Raw genomic sequence first — 17,645 nt, forward strand, 5'->3', positions numbered from 1 at the left:
GTGCTGCCCTCTACCACAGATAAAGGAATGAGCAGGGGTGGTGATCTCAGGTGGTAAGGCCGGCTATCAGCAGGGAGCTTTAGAGCAGGAGAGGGCTTTGATGCCACCTTCCCCTGTCTGAAGGTCCCCCAGACCCGGGCAGGGCCAGACAGAAGCCCTCGGCCTGCGTCCCCAGGGTTAGCTGAGCTGGCAACTGGCCTGGGGTAGTTTAGAGGATGGAAATTTCCAAGTGGGCCAAGAGCCTTCTCTCTGCCAAGGACTGATTCAGAGTTCAGGGATTAAGCCTCTGGCGTGGGGATTAAGCCGCAGTTTCACAGGCTCTGACCCTCCCGGCACCAGATGCTGGGCCTGGCCAGGTACAGCACGTGCTGTTGAGAAGGTCCTCACCCCGGGTGTGGGCATGAAAGGGAAGAATGAAATGAGGGGCCCGAGTTTTCTGCTTTCAATCTTGATTCTCTTCTACTTCTGCTGAATCTGAGATGAGAACATACTTTGGAAACAACCAAGGAGCATGAAGGAATTTATCCCCAAGGCCAAGAGTGAGTAAACTGCAGAGTGTTAAGTTCTCAGTAGGGATGCAGAGAAGCATGGGCACAGACCTCACATTCCATCCTCGTGCTTTGTTCTGCTGGCTTCATGCTGCTGCTTCCTGTGTGTCTGGAAAACCACTCCTGATTTCCAGGTGCTTAGCACGCATGTGCCAGCCTACAGGGTCTATTTCAAAAGCAGCTTGTAGTTACCTGGGTCATGTTTGCACCTTCTGTCGTCAGTCATCCAGCAAACACTGGTCTCCGGAGGGTGGAGGTGGGGGTGGGGGCTTTGAACTCTGGAGCTTGAGGAAGACGCCTCTGGGTCAGTCCTTTGTTTTCTACAGAGACAGAGACCCAGAAGGGGATGGGAGTGGTTCAGTTAAACACTAATCTGAGGTGCATGGAAGACTAGAATCCAGTTCTATGGGCTTCTAGTTCTGTGGTCCATTTGTGAGACAGAACTACACTGTTGTCTGTGATGATAAAGGTAATGGGTTAGAGGCACCTGTAGTGGATTTCAAGTCCAATCAAAGTAAAGTAAAGGCTCTTTGACTATGAGATGGAATAAGTTTTTGCCTCACTCTGTAGCTCTAACTTCTTCAAATCCTATAAAAATTAGCTTTTGTTTCCTTGCATGGAGGTTACTTGTGTATACTTCTGTAGCAGTCGGGGTAGGGTGAGTTATGTTGCAGTGACAAGTGACCCCTAAAGTTAAGTGGCTTACAAAACCAGAGTTGTATTTCTCACTCATGTTATGTGCGTGTTGTGAGTTGCTGTGTTTCTGCTCCCCACCTCCTCTCTCAAAGGCTGAGGCTGGCAAAGCTGCCTCTCACCCAGGGTTGGAAAACTCTAGGTGGTAGGCCGAATCCAGTCTGCCATCTGCTTCTGTGAATATAAATATATTTCATTGAAACATAGATATGTTTATTCACAGATCTGTTTATTATTCATAGATATGAAACATGGATATTATTTATAACTGTGTTTGCATTTTACTAACAAAAATGAGTATTTGCAGTAGAGGTAGAGTACAGGCCACAGTGCCCCAAAATTTGACTTTCTGGCCCTTTACAGAACAAGTTGGCTGACCCCAGTGTGAAACATTGACAAGAGAAAAAGAGGGCAAACTACAGGCTGGTTCTTAAAACTTCTTCCCAGGGCAGCCCTGGTGGCCTAGCAGTTTGGTGCCACCTTCAGCCCAGGGTGTGATCCTGGAGACCCGGGATTGAGTCCCATGTCGGGCTCCCTGCATGGAGCATGCCTCTCCCTCTGCCTGTGTCTCTGCCTCTCTCTCTCTCTCTGTGTGTCTGTCATGAATAAATAAATAAAATCTTAAAAAAAAAAAAAAAACTTCTTCCCAGAAGTGACACATGGTCATTTCTGCTCACATTTCCTACACTCGAACAAGACATGTGGCCACTCTTGAGTTCACTAAAGAGGGATGGAAAATCAACCTATTTCAATGTGATTTATGTTTTATTTGTACAAAAGTGGACTCCTTTTAAATTAAGCAGAAGAAAGATTTATGTGAAGGGTATTGGGTAATCACACAGTTGACAGGAAGGCTGGAAAGCCAGGCTCCCGAGGGAAAGAGGAAGAAGCACCACAGTCCCACCACAGCCATGGCCTCTGTGCGTCTTGCCCCCTGGGGTCTCCTGCACTCCAGGTCCTGACCATTGCCCACTTCCCTGAAGCCACTGGGGGTAACTTAAAATTGGACCTTAGCCTGCTTGTCATTCTCTCAAGATTCACAGTGCTAGGTGGGTGCCACTTATTGACCACATTTAAGCCATAAGGCCATGTCCTAGCCACTGAGAGGCCTGGGAGAACGAGTATAAAGGTTGTTGGTTTTTTTTTCTTCCCATCTTGGGAAGGCAGAAGGAAGGGGCCTTAATTATAAAGATTTATAAAGGGAGAGATTTCATTGATGTAGGACTCCATGCTGGGAAGCTCAAGCATCATCCATTCTATGCTCAAGTGCTGCTAGCTGGAGGCTGGGCAGGGTGTGCGGAAGAGTTTGGCACTGCTTTGGGTTTAACTTCTTCAGTGACATTTGGGCAGCCTTATCTCTCCATGCTTCCAGCCCGTGGCCTGGAAAGATTGGAGAAGGGTGGAACAGCTTCTCTCTCCTGGTTGTCCAGAAGCCACAATGACACTCATCACCTGGACTTTTCTTATCCCCTTCCTCCTTATCCATCATTCCATCCCCATGAAAGACCTCTACCTTTTTGTAAAAAGTAAGTCAGAAATCTAGTCATGGCCAGAGGGGCAGGAATGTATCAGAAATCAAATCGAATACGTTTCACTTTGTTGCTCCCACTAGGTAATTCTACTGGTGTGAATCATTGGGATTGGATTTTGTCCAAGCACTTTTAACCTCACAGCGTGCAAGGCAGGGGTTGTTTGACAAGCTGAGGTGGGGTTTGGTTTTGAAGAGGTGAGCTCCATGGATACAGAGCACGCCTTCAGGTGGGGTACACTGAGGTCATGCCAACCAGGAACCCCTTTCCACTAAGGGCCTCCAGTTTGAACCTTTGAGTTCATATCCAAATGAAATTATGTATAGTCTAAAAGATCGAACAAGAGTAACTTGTAACTTTGAATCCCATGACTAGACCTTGCTCTCTACAAGCTAATATTTCTAACATATCTTCTATGTGAGTAACCCAATTGCATTGAATCATACTTTTTCCTTTGAAAAATATCGATTTGTTTGGTGGGAATATTTAAACACAGTTTTTTTTTTTTTTTAACTCTATGTTGGTATCTTTTTATTTTTTCCAGTGAATTTGAAGTCTCAGAATGTGGATGTGGCATGGAAAATTCTGGACCTTTAATGCTTCCCCACCTGAGATGACTAAAGCAGACAGATCTGGATTCTCTAAAAGATGTGAACCCCAAAATAGGAAAAGCTGGTGTGACAATCCAGGGGTCAAGGATGTGTTAGAACTTGGAGTCATGGATCTAAGACTCAGAACTCTTATTTGCAGGTTTGTGGTTGTGTATTGAATAATCGCTTTGGAACAGACTAATGGTCAAGAGCTTCCTAGAAGTGTGAGATGGCTTGTCACTGCACTTATATGGGAATACCTAACGGAAACTGTTTATAAGGTAGGTTTACATCTCTTTTGGTGATTTTGGATATGTCCAAAAAATGGCTAAAAGCAAAAAGTACATCCAGCATTGGGATTTTGTCTGCAGATTTCTATCCTATCTAGATCTTATGTTTTTTTGTTATGGTGTTGGCTGGGGGAGGGAGGCAGTGCTGTATCCCAAGGGTCAACATGGATATGGTGGCTTTGTTATGGCTCTGTAACATGCGATGAGCCAGGGAAAGGTGGAGATTAAAGCTCAGGCCACTAAATGGGAGCCCATTCTCCCTGACAAGAGCAGGACAGCAAAACAGGTCAGCAAGTCAAATGTCCAAATCAGATGGAAGATGAGTACAGCAGGTTGGGGAAACCGGGATGGGCAAAGAGGATTTTCCCTTCTTCGGTCCCTCTTGGCTTTAGAGTCTGATATCACCATTGGATTCTGTAGCCCATCCTGCCCTGGGAAGCTTCCATTCAGCAGGCTCTGTTCCCTCTGCCAGTGGAAAATAGAGAGCGTCTTCAAGTTGGCAATCCAGTTTCTTATTGGGACCAGTACCCTGACACCAAGGTTAAATTCTTGGAAGCCTAGATCCTACCCCCACCCCTTCAGCCCCCAAGTGACATCCTGGTCCAGGGAGTTGCTTATCTAGAATCTTATTGCTACCAACCAATAGCTGACTTCTTTTATCTCTGTGTCACCTTCTCTGGCATCACCTGCAAAGTCAGTCTTCTGTGAGGACCCAAATGAAAGTCAGATATAAGTCCCTGTAACTGGGTGTCCATATTCAGCTCTTTTTTTTCTTTGTTCTGCAGAGAAGCTTGACCCGGGAAGGAGGCTGAAGGTTTCTTCTATCCCTGCCCAGGTCAGACCCAGAGTCCCCAAGAGCAGTAGCTCTACCAGGAGGCTCTCTTGAAATGATCAGAAGATGGTTTAGGGGGCACAGTGAAGCTCAGCCAGGCCTCTGATGACCAAGGGTGACTTTGTTCTCTTCATCTTTGTATCTGCTGCTGTTTGCTGCTGAAAATGGTTTCAAACCTCTGGAGTCCAGTGTTTCTTTTATAAAAATACTTTTCATATTCATTTCCTTACAAAACACACAAAAAAACTCAATTTATATTCCACATATTATACATGATTAAAGCTTTCTCCCTTTATTCCTGCTTGCAAGGTAATTATTTTTATTGATGACAAATGTGAGATTTTGGTCTCTCATTATCTGCTTCACAAAAGAGAGTACCCTATTAGTCAAATAAAATTCACAATTTTGCTTTATTAAAAGATTTTATTTATTTGAGAGAGAGGGCATGAGCAAATGTGCGTGCACATGAACCAGGGGAGGGGCCTAGGGAAAGAATCTCAAGCAGACTCTGTGTTGAGCAAGGAGCCCCACATGAGGCTCAATTTTACGATCCTGAGATGATACCCTGGGCCAAAATCAAGAGTTGGGTGCTTAACTGACTGAACCATCCAGGCACCCTTATAATTTTACTTTTTAAGTGACCCATATTCAGTATAATAGATACATAATATTTCAACATACGGTTTCACAATTATAGTATTTCAGAAGCTTAGGGACCCTCTGGCCCAACCCCACAATGTACAAAAGGGAAACTGAGTCACAGAGAGGAAAAGTAACTTTCCCAAAGTCATATCGAAGTGTGCCTTCACAAATGCTCTTCCTGTTTCTTGGCCTAATGCTTTTGCTACAAAGCTACTTTTCCCTTAGTGATCCTGTCACTTCCTTTCTATGGACTGCTTTGAGCTAAAGGATTATCAAGCAATCCTATTTTTTAAAGGCTAAATAAGCACATCCCAGTTGCATAAATTGAAGCATGAGCTAGAAAGTAGAATTGTGACGTGGGCATCAGAAAGTCTGAGAGCTCCTCCTGCCTGTTCAGGTCTCTCTAGTGCTTATGGTGCTTCTGGGGCTGTGGGAATGTTGAGAGAGCCAAGGAACGGGATGGGGTAAGAGGGGATGTGGGTGTGCGGACAGGAGGGCAGTGAGGCAGCACAGAGCCTGAGGAGCCATCGGACTGGGGGACAGCCCACGGTACACTTTAAATAAATAGTGCTTTTCCAATTGGTGTTTACCAATTCTTAGTTGTGGATATTTGGGGGAGGCTCAAGAAAATGTTTTCACAGCCCTTGGGGATCGTGTAATGAGAAGCATGTGTAAACTGAATGTTGAAGGAGCCACACCTGGGACACATTTGACCCATGACAGATACTCATGTGGGAAAAGAGCCAATGTTTTTGGAGCTGGCCCATTTTATGAAAAGATGCCTATCAAAACAAACACAAGTATACAAACAAAGCAACAACAGCAACAAATACCTCAGGGCCTGAGATTTGGGCATGGTTTTCTGAACAAAAGACTCAGCTCCACCAAAGCTCAGGGAGAGAAGCCATAAAAGAAAATGCCCCAGTCTGAAGGAGAGGCCGTCTCACTTCGGCCTCATGTGCATCCCCCGCGGGGACTATCATGTTACCGTTTTAATGAAAAGCAGACACTTTAAAAATGACTTCATACCAAATGAAAAATGATTCTAAGCTGAGTATGGCTTGTTGGGGGGTGAGCATAGGACTCCCACAGGGATATCCGTGGCTCCTCTCGTCCCCTGGGTCCAGGGTTACCAGGGAAGTAGAGATGCAGCTGATTTGAACAAAAATGCCACGCCAGGGGGTGTCTTCAGACTCTGCACCCATCATATATTTTGTTCTCTTTGCTACTCCAATGTGAAAAAGCAAAACCATGTACTGGTCCTGATTCAAGGGCTCCAGAGTTCTAGATTTTATTCTGTGGCAGATAGGGAGCCCCTGAAGGCATCCTCAGTCAAATGCTGTCCTCGACTTGGCAGAAGGAGCCCTTTGTGATGGTGTGTTTGCTTCTTCTTGTATTGTCTCTCAGTCTTGCACTCAAGCTCAGTGTACCAAATCCAGGTCACTGAATGTCCCAGAGTTTCTCCTACCACCCCTTCCTTTGTCAATATTATTCCCCCTTTCTGCATGCCACTTCCACCCCATTTGCTTGGCTCATGCCTGTTCAAAAACCACTTCACCCTGAGTTCCTGCCTCCACCTCTTTAGTCATCTCGGTAACGGTATCAGTCATGCCTGTTACAGTTATGGGCTGGGGGAGGGATTGTCTGCATGATTCAGGGACTCTAAGTTCTTTGGCTGAAGGAAATGTGTTCATTCATCTCTGAATCTCCAGTGCTCAGTAACTTGTACAGCATCTGGAACACAGTAGGTGCTCCATAAATAGCATTGATTGAGTGAATCAAAGAATCTCAGGTTTATGAGTTCATAAAGTGCCACCTGATTGGACAACTTTGGGTACAGACATTGCTGGTTCACGGACAAGCCAGCAGAGGTAACTGAATCCAAAGAATAGAATTCTGGTTCACCTTCTACGGTCCATGATGTCTCTGAAAGTTGTTGGAAACAAAAGACTTGCCAAACAAAAGAAAAATGGCTCATTGTAAGCTCCACACATTCAAGAAGCTTTCGCTATCTTCCAGTATCTGGGTTCTCCACAGAACTCCAAGACAAATCACATAAAAGGAGTGCTATAGACTAAGAGAGTTCACGGCGAACTTCTCTGCTTTTGTTCAGTGTGGTCTTGAGGTCTATCCTTGGAGTGCTTATAGCCTAATTGCTAGTATTAGCAACCAAGTGAAAATGATGGTTGTAGGAGTGTCTGGGTGACTCCATCAGTTAAGCATCTGCCTTTGACTCAGGCCATGATCCCAGGGTCCTGGGATTGAGCCCCACATCAGGCTCTCTGCTCAGCAGGGAGTGTGCTTCTCCCTCTCCCTCTGCCTGCCATTCTGCCTACTTGTGCACTCTGTCTCTCAATCTCTCTCTGTGTCAAATAAATAAATAAACGAATCTTTAAAAAAAAGAAAATGATAGATGATAGTTATCGAAGAAGTCTTGGGTTCATGGCTGATAGCACATTTGCAATTTTATAGCTTTATTTCCTACATTAATGCAAAGGAATAAGTAATGTAAAATTGTAGTCACTGTGACAAGATCTGTGAATAACACAGGGCTCTTAGGGTTGTAAATAAAAACCCATCCTTGACAAGCTTAAACAGGGACTAGGGATTTTATTTACTCACAGATTTGAAAAATCCAGAGCAAGTCTGGCTTCAAACATGAGTTGATTCTGGGACTTAAATGAAATCAAGACAGTCTTTCCTGTGGTTCAGTTCTGTCTGTTTCTGTATTTGCTTCATTTCCGGGTGCCATCTTGTGCCTCCAAAGCTCCAAGATCGTACTCTCTCAGTCCATATTAAATGTGAAAGAAGATAATGTTTCCTTCTGGAATCACCTACTCCAGTCCTGGGATTCATTCCGATCAGACCAACTTGAGTCAGGTGCCTCCCTGACCCAACCCTGTGGCTCTGTGGTTTGGATGTACTGAGGGTCCAGGCTTGTGACATTTGCTCCACTTTGGAGGCTAGGGGCAAGGGGTAGGGCTCCTCCCAAGTCACAGAGGATGGGGTATGACTCAAATCACCAAAACAAGGGAAGATGAATATTGGCAGGCCAGCAAAAATCATTTGTTGTCCATTCCAGGGACATAAAAATGGAAGTACAGTTTGATTATTCCCAGAGCCTATCAAAGCACAAAAGCACAAATGCCATGTCCTGACCATTGTCCAGGCCAACTCTGTACAAAGTATTCCTTTTTCACCTTGATACTTAAAGTTTTGGAGACGGCCCTGTTATACAGGGTGAAATAAGAATAAGACCTAGACCCTGAAACACGAAGGTACTTTCCATATGCATGTGAGATGCCTTCTTTTTGAGCATTCTTTATAATCCCTGACTATGTAATACAAAGGATGTGTTGAAATGACTACTTTGTCAGAACCTCTTGGTTGGAAGCCAGACAAGGAAACAGGAGAAACGTTGAAGCCAGGAGGCTCTGTAACTCTGGGTAGGAGTGGGGAGCACCCAGGTCTGGAAGGAGCAGGGATGAAGGGATGAACAAACCTCTCTTATCCACCTTTGCAACTGCATCCAAGAGGGGCATCTGTGGGAGGGTAATTTATTCACTTACTCATTCATCTCTCCAACATTTCCTGAGCACCTCTGCCCATCCATGTACTGGAAATACATTATGGTACCCAGCACACAGCATCTTCTCAATAGATGTGTGTTCAATGAATGCAATCTGGAAAAATAACCTTTCATGTTACAATTAAAGATGTAATGTCACACATGAAAATACATCACTGGTTTACACAGTAAGTGTCCATGAATGTCTGCACTGGTGAAAGTATTGGTTAACAGATCCTGTCTGATTTGAATGGTGAGGTAAAAGTGATTAGTAAAAAGAATACTACTCATGGTTAACACTGGAGTTTCCTTTTTTTTTTTTTTTAAGATTTTATTTATTTATTCATAGACACAGAGAGAAAGAGGCAGGGACACAGGCAGAGGGAGAAGCAGGCTCCATGCAGGGAGCCTGATGTGGGACTCAATCCCGGGTCCCCAGGATCACACCACAGGCTGCAGGCGGCACCAAACCACTGAGCCACTGGGGCTACCCAACACTGGAGTTTCCTAGTTATATCTATACTACTTTTCTTTGCACCCATTATCCCATTTAATTCCCTACAATGACACTATGACTTGTTACTATTAATTATCCTTATTTTATAGAAGAGGGAATGAAGGCAACAAGAGATTAATCAACCTGCGCATAGTCACACAGATTATAGTTGATGGAGCCAGGGCCTTCCTGAAGACCAGTCCACTTTCAGAATTGAGGCTCAGTACTGGAGAGACTAGAGGTACCAGACGGGTGCTGGGGTGAGGGACAGAAGTCACAGATTTATTAACATTACCTACCAGGAAAAACTGTTTACACTGAACTGAATCAGGAAGCTTCCAATGGGGTGTTATGGTCTCTCTTTGTTATGTAGGAAAGCTGAACACAAAAGGTTGTCATTGTATTTTAAGCTCTTAGCACTGAATTCCAATTGGATCAAAGCCAGGTGGACACCAAGCAGAATGGACTTGATTAAAAAAAAAAAAAAAAAAAGAATGGACTTGATACAGGGAGGGTGGGAGGAGAAGTGGAAAACGGGTTTTACTTAAACCTTACAGGGCCTCCGTCTGTGTCTTCCTTCCTATGGGTCTAGAGCTTCCTTTGCCCTCAGGTGGAGACTGGAAATCCCAGCAAAGATACTTGTTTTTAAATTTTGCTTTCACTGAAACAAAATGGTAAGTGGGCTCCCTGAGCAATCAAGCCAAGACTTTGAGGAACATATCAGAGTTTTTTGACATTTGCCGATATACAGACTTCCTGCTTTGTAATGGCAATTTCTCCTCCTTGCTGTTTCTGTGCAGTTATACTACAAGAGGTGGAGAGATGTTCATGTGTGCCAGAACATTAAAAGAAAATTTACACTGAACACAGTATAATAACTCTGGTTCTTTCTCTTTTATTAAAAACAAAATGTGTAAGAGAGTTCTGGTTTGGAGGCGAGTTGTGTTTGTAGTTCTCACAGCTATAGTGTTGATATAGCACCCAGTGCCCATCAAGACTTGACTCAGTTTAACTGTTTTGAAGACTTCTGTCCCATGCACTTGGTCATCATTTGGAAGCAGGCTGAGGAGTTGTTATGTGCTGTCTAGAATAGATTTTCCTGGAATTGTTAGACTTGCATAATTCCGAAGTAATCTGTAGCATTTTATAGTTGGGAAGGAACTTGGAGTTCTTGTTATGGATGGGCATGACCTACAATATCCCATGTGCTTGAGAACAGTGCTGGACCTTGCCAAAAGTGCGTGGCCTAGCCTGCAGGCTCCTTTTAAGAGGAAGGGCATTTTCTGTGGAAGGAGGCCCTGATTGACCATTGCAATCCTCAGACAGCTTTAACCATAATCATAACCCTTGCCTACTATGCTGGATACTTGACGGCTGTTGTCTTATCTGGACTTCTTCCCACTCACAAGCTCCCTCTGGGCTTGGTTTTTGTTCTTGAAGTTTGCAGAAGATAAACAACAGTTCTTTAACAGAAACCTAGCTGGAACTGGGACAAAACCTTCATGGGGAAAAGTGGCCATATCTTGTCACTTGAGCCTTCTGCTGTTTTTTGTATTCTTGTTTGTTTGTTTATTTATTTTTAAATAAATGTCATTGTGAAAAGCATTATTGTGCTGTGTAAAGGAAAGTCTCTCTGGAGTGCTGTTGCCTGGCTCAGCTACTCACTAGCTGTGTGATTTTGGGTAGGTTATTGAGTCTTTCTGTGCCTCAGATTTCCTCATCTATAGATCAGCATAATAAGAACATCATTAAGGGTCACCTGGGTGGCTCAGTGATTGAGCATCTGCCTTTGGCTCAGGATATGATCCCAGGGTCCTGGGATTGAGTCCCACATCGGGCTCCCTGCAGGGAGCTTGCTTCCTCCCTCTGCCTGTGTCTCTGCCTCTCTCTGTTTGTCTCTCATGAATAAATAAATAAAATCTTAAAAAAAAAAAATCGTTAAAGAAATCCCCTGCATGTGAAATGAAATAAACATATGTTGATACCTAGAGCATTACCTGTCATATGGAAATCATTTGATTTTTGTTAATTATTGTTATAAAAATTATACAGAATATATATAGAATATAGATGTTTGTACCTCTTTCCTGACATGAGTTTGACTATTTGGCTGTGACATAAATACCTAGATACATTAAAAGTGAATAAATGCCAGGCAACTGAGGCCATATGTTGCCATTGGAATTCATTCACTCATTTTTTCATTCATTCATTCATTCATTCACTCACACAACACACACACTGTGGCAGGCACTAAGCTGGGCTTTGAGAGGCTTGGATAATTCTTACAGGCGTTAGTGGTAAGGTCTTCAGACTGGCTTCAGCATGGCGGTCCAGGAAGGCTCTAGGGGCTGGTAAATTTAAAAAATATATATTTTATTTATTTATTCGAGAGAGAGACAGAGAGAGAGCAAAAACAGAGGAAGGGGCAAAACGGAGATGGAAAAAGACAAGTAAAATAGCCACTGAGTGCAAGCTGGACTTGGGGCTTGATCCCTGGACCCTGAGAACAGGATCTGAGCCAAAGTCAAGTGCTTAACCCACTGAGACACTCAGGTGCCCCACAAAAATGAGATACTGTCAATCCATCAATCTCTGTATATTTACTGAGCATTCACCAAGGCAAAGCACCAAGCTAGGGAAAGAAGTAGGCAGAGTGGGCCCTGGGGTAGAAATACAACAAAGTACAGAGAACACCTGCTCTTGAGGAATTTACAGTCTTTTGCTGGGAAGACAAAGTACATATGTATGAAATGACAGTGTCAGGCTGTGACTTAAATAAGTGAAATCTGTATCTGTCTTTTCCAGCACAATGGTCCACCTGGATAGTACAGGGACACACGTTTCTTCTCAGTTGTACAGACCTGCCAGCTCCTGCTCGGGATGTGGAATGCCCTTCTTGGAGGGCAGGTATGGTTCTTTGATTTTCCACATGGCTGTGCCTAGTCAGGCAGCCCTGATGGTCTACCTCTTGCTTGCCAGGGCTTCTGTTTCTCGCCTCTGTGGATCCAGTAGATGAATCATTGCCTCTCTGTGTGCCAATAGTACGTTGTATAGACCTAGCATCTCTATCATGGTATTTTTCACATGACTTGGGAGTGGCTGATGGGTCTCTGCTGGCTTCCATTAAGAATTGCTTCATTTATCTATTCCTACATCACCAACCACCTCAGAACTTACTGCCTTAAAACTACAACTACTTAATTACCTACAATTCTGAGAGTCAGGAATTTGGGTGGGGCCAGGGGTGCAGCTTGCCACTGCTCCACATGGTGCTGCTGCCGTGGCTTTGCTGGGGCTCTAGGAACTGCTGTGGCCTCCCTCACATGTCTGGGCCTTGGTCCTGGCTGTCTGCTAGGGTGTCTCAGTTCCTGTCTGAGCTGCCCCTCTTTCTCCAGTGATGTGTCACCATTTAATAGTCTAGCTGGAGCCTTGTTATATGGCAGCTGGCTTTTAGGGGATGAACATGGAAGATGCAGTATTTCTGAAGATCTAGCCCAGAAATCACACATAGCCACACTTCAGCCAAAGCAAGACACAGGGATGTTCAAATTCAAGGAAATAAAATCTGCCTTTTGATGACATGAATGGCAAAGCCATGGTCCAGAAGAACATGAAGGAATGGGTTGGGCGGGGGTGGGGGGTGGGGATGGATGTGACCACCTTTGGTAACATCTTATTTATTCTCAACACTTAGCACATACCTGGAACATGGTAATTGCTTGATAGTGATAAAATCTGGCATTTAATGAGCTCACTTACTTAGGCATTTACATGTATTATCTTGTTAAATCCTCACAACTCTTTGAGGTGTTATTATCCCCATTTTGCTGAGCAAATTGAGGCTTGGAGATGCTGGAACAATTGCCCAAGGTTATTAAACTAGTAAAATGTGGAACTAGAAATCAGACTCGGTAGCCTGGCTCCAGAGGTTAAGCACAAATCATTTTACTGAAAAACTGAATGATCAGGCTTTTTGTGGTTTACTTTTCCCTGGTATCATTTGTCACCATTACAGCCCTGTAGCTGCTTCTTGTTATCTTGTTCAGATGTGAAGGAAGTAGATGACACCTAATAGGTATAACCTTTGAAACTAGAAGAGACACGAGTGCTGGGTCTAGCTTTGACTCCTCTTTTATTTTTTCTGGGGCAAATCTCTCTACTGCCCATGCCTTGCAACAATTGGTTTCCAAAAACAAAAAAAGCTTCTCTGTGATGGGATGCTATCACAAAGAAGGTGGGCCTTTGGGTAGAAAGTTGGTGGTGGAATTTTCATATATTTTTTTAAATTTTTAAAAAAGATCTTATTTACTTATTCATGAGAGACAGAGAGAGAGAGAGAGAGGCAGAGACACAGGGAGAGGGAGAAGCAGGCTCCATGTAGGGAGCCCGACGTGGGATTCGATCCCGGGTCTCCAGGATCACACACTGGGCTGAAGGCGGCGCTAAACTGCTGAGCCATCCGGGCTGCCCAAATTTTCATATTTTGATGAGATTTTCATAGAGTTCATATTTACTTACTTTTAAAATTATGAGGTTATTACTTCCAACTTTCTTGGAATTAACAGAGTGCAAGAATGGATTGTAGATGCTTTTCGGTGAAAGTATTTGAAAACAAAAATTTTGACAACCTTGTATTCACTACCAAAATATGCCAGTTTCAACATTTTACTGGGTCTTTGTGATCCTAAAGTCTGGGATCCTCTGCTTCATCAGAGAAAGGAGGTAAGATAGTAGGTCCATTAAGAGCAAGGGCTGTGGGGTTGCACTGACTCCTGCTACCCTCTTTGAACATTGAGTCACTATTCCTTGCTATTCCTTTGCTATTGCATCAGCAAGGTGGATTTGGTATAGTTGTGATAATTTGAAGGTATTACTTGCAGAAAATACTTTCTTAGAAGAATGTCTGGCATATAGTAATGCACAATAAATGTGAGAGAGCATTATTATTATTGATCCCTATGAGATTCCCATACACAATGATGATTGGAATTCTTGTAACTATTTTTTCCTGACTGGCCCTGGCCAAGCAATTAACATTCCCCATTCAGCTCCATGAAGACAGAGATGTGGAGATGCAGAAACATCAGTGACTAGCTGAAAGCTCCATAGATTCCTGAAACAAAATCAAGCTTTCAGAATAAAAGGCCTTTGTCCTCAAATCCTCAAGCCAACTGAAGAATTATCTCTTGGTTCTTAAGGGTCCTGCTAAAAGATTTGAATTGCAATCCAATGCCTCTCTTTAAAGAAGATAAGCGAATAATGAAATTTTATCAGAAAGAATTTTAATGTTCTTAAAATTACATCTGGTAGAGGAGATTCTAGGAAGTTAGCTGTCAGCAAGCACTCTGGTACCCTCCTTGTTTAACTCCTTATGATCACCTACCAGCTGTCCCAGATGCACAGCTCCTGGGCTTGCAATTGGGCAGGATGGGAAGAGTGTGACCCTCAGAGTCCTCCAGGGGCCAGAGAAGGCTGTGCAGGTATAGGACTTTGTACCTCTCTTAGGAGCCTAGTGTCTGAATGAGGGTAATCCCACTCAGAGAGTCCCTCCATAGTCCTCAGAGATCTAGGACCCCTACAATACATGTCATGCCTCTCTTGCACATAATCCTAAAAGGACTTCACAGGCCCTGGAATGGTGGGAGAAGATGTTTGGTGTGTTGGTTTCCTGCCTTCCTTCGATTCTGGGCAAATGCACAATTCTTTGCTGAGCATCCCAAGGGGAATGAAATCTTCTGGTGCTTCATACAAGCCACTTTGTATATTGGGGATCTGTATATCGTCACTTTGCTATTGGGGATCTGTACTTCATGAGGTCACCACAGTTTAAAGTTCCCCACCAATCTGACTTGAGTCCTGAGGGTGAAGAGAAACAAACAGGCAAAGGAAATCTACAAGGCAACCCCAGAGAAAGAGAACAAGCTGAAATCTGAGAATAAGGGGGCTGAAGGAAACAAAGAAATGACAACTTGAATAATTAAAAAAAACTACAACACCAGGCATTTGGAGATAAGAAAACTAATCTTTCTATTTAAAAATTCAGTAGCTGGGGGCAGCCCCGGTGGCGCAGCGGTTTGACACCGCCTGCAGCCCAGGGCGTGATCCTGGAGACCCTGGATCGAGTCCCACGTCGGGCTCCCTGCATGGAGCCTGCTTCTCCCTCTGCCTGTGTCTCTGCTTCTCTCTCTGTGTCTCTATGAATAAATAAATAAAATCTTAAAAAAAAAATTAAGTAGCTGGGACACCCGGGTGGCTCAGCGGTTGAGCGCCTGCCTTCAGCTCAGGTTGTGATCCTGGAGTCCCAGGATCAGAGTCCCACATCCGGCTCCCTGCAAGGAGCCTGCTTCTCCCTCTGCCTGTCTCTCTCTCTCTCTCTCTCTCTCTCTGTCTGTCTCTCATGAATAAATAAATAAAATATAAAAAAATAAAGTAAAAATTCAGTAGCTCAGTGAAAGATGGACATCACTCTTAACAAAAATTGTTGTTATGGAAGATCAAATGGAAGGGAAGAAAGACTTCAAAGAATAAAGGGACATAGAGTAATCTTAATGAAAGTTTATAAAATAGTAATGAAAATATAATTGATCATGAAGGTAATGAAAATAATGCCTTATCAGGCCTGAGTTGATGCAGTGCTGGGTGAGTGGCAGGTTGTACAGAAGACTTCACAAGAAGGCTGAAGATGTTGTCCTAGATGGAGCTCAGATACCATGGTGCAAGAATGTGTCAATCACTCTACACAGAAAAGGCAGGAGACAGGTATGCAAAGGTATTAGTCCTTTTTCTTGTTTGATCTTGCTGTTCTTTTTATTGGCATGGCAGGCTGTGCCCACTGACAGACACGAGCAAAAGATTTTGGCTTGATGCCAAGTAGAGGGAAACATTGGCTAGGTATTAAAGAACCTTTTAGACAATAAGAGTCATTGAAAAAACAGAATGTATATCTCAGATGTTGGTTGAGATATCATCCATTTCAAAGTTCAAAGGAAGAATTGAAAATATTAAGTGTAATCATTGGTCTCAAATCTCAAATACCAACTGACAGACCCATGAGCTCCCTTGATTGGAAAATAAACAATGTGACTTTGGCAGCTTTCTCAATACTGTGTTGGTCTCACAGAGTTTACTAGCATATTATTAGCCACTTGATTGGGCCATGAATTTAAAAAACAATCTTTGAGATGGTTGTTCTATAGATGGAGCTATGGGAGGGATGGTGTGTGACCTATGTGTGGGAGGAAGGGTACACATGGATACAACAAAATTTTCTGCCCATCTATATACCAGCTAGACTAGATCTTCCAGCATCCCTTATAGTCAGATGAGAATGAAAGTGCTCCATGGGATGGGAATATGAACAAAAGTGGGCCATGTCTAAGCCTGGCCCATGAAACTGGCATTCAAGCTCCTTCAAGTCCTTTGACTTGCAAATGACTCTGAGGCTTTAAGGGAAGGTAGAAAATTAATATGGAAGGAGCCTGGGTCTCTGAATCTCCCAGTACAGGACAGTTGCTTATTTACCAGGATCACTTGCATGGCCCATTGTACTGCAAGAATAAACTTTTATTGCAGCAAGTCATTGAAATATTAGTTCTTGTTTGTTACAGCATCTGACAATACCCTAAGATAGGGAATGGGCCACTGTAGGTGCACCATGGAAATTTTGCCTTGAAACATTTGAAAGTGTTTTCCACAGACATGTATTAATTATGTGCTGTTTAAAAGCATACAGTGTTTTTTTTTTTCTCCCCCAGTGTATCTTTGAACTCCCACACTCTCGTCCCCTCCCAAGACTTTGTAGAATCCAATAATTAGTTGAAAAAGAACCTTGGGCATACTTCATTTCACCAGTGGTGTTTGGGTATTTGCTACATGCTGGTATCTCTACCAAGCTGCAGGACACAGATGCAGTTGCTGCCCTCTGCTTGCTTGTCATTGGACTCTCTGCCAGCTAAGTGTCAACATTGAACACTTTCAGTGATCGAGGACTCTGTCCCTTCCATAGTCACTTGTTTGGTTGTAAAGAACTATAATAATAATATTTTCCTAATATTGAATATTAATCTATCTGTAATACCTGCTAATTGGATCCAGCCACCTAAAAGTTGAAGACATTTTTCTTCCCATTCTTCAGGCTAAACATACTGAGATCCTCCTCTCATTCCTAATTGTCTTGGCTTTGAGGGCCTTTCCCCATCTCCAGAGGTACATTCCTATATGACCCTGCCTATTATCTTAGTTTCATCAATCACTTTCATACAGCAGTGCCCCAGAATGCCTGGTAACAGCTACCTCTGTGATGTTTCCTTTCTCTGCCTTAGCCAAGGCCCCTACCTCTCCAGCCTGGATCACACTGTAATCATTCAGCTGTTTTATTTTATTTTTTTTAAACTTTTGTTTCCTATCCCCATAGTTTTGTCTTTTTGAATCATCCACCCCTCTTTCCCTGACAAA

General features: G+C 43.5%; 1 long non-coding RNA gene across 5 annotated transcripts in view; it reads left to right on the forward strand.

Moving 5' to 3' along the window:
- The first annotated feature begins 243 nt into the window (after positions 1–243).
- Positions 244–17,645, forward strand: part of LOC106559361 — a 41,024-nt gene continuing 23,622 nt past the window's right edge. Inside the window, exons 1-4 of one of the 5 annotated variants that reach the window (XR_005354018.1) lie at positions 244–539; positions 3,315–3,641; positions 11,997–12,098; positions 15,809–15,960. This is a non-coding gene — a long non-coding RNA (uncharacterized LOC106559361). The remainder of the gene's footprint in view (positions 540–3,314; positions 3,642–11,996; positions 12,099–15,808; positions 15,961–17,645) is intronic. The other 4 variants (XR_005354017.1, XR_005354022.1, XR_005354021.1 and 1 more) reach the window with 4 other exon arrangements.

This window comes from Canis lupus, chromosome 1 (genome assembly GCF_011100685.1).
Source record: "Canis lupus familiaris isolate Mischka breed German Shepherd chromosome 1, alternate assembly UU_Cfam_GSD_1.0, whole genome shotgun sequence".
Taxonomy (NCBI): Eukaryota; Metazoa; Chordata; class Mammalia; order Carnivora; family Canidae; genus Canis; species Canis lupus.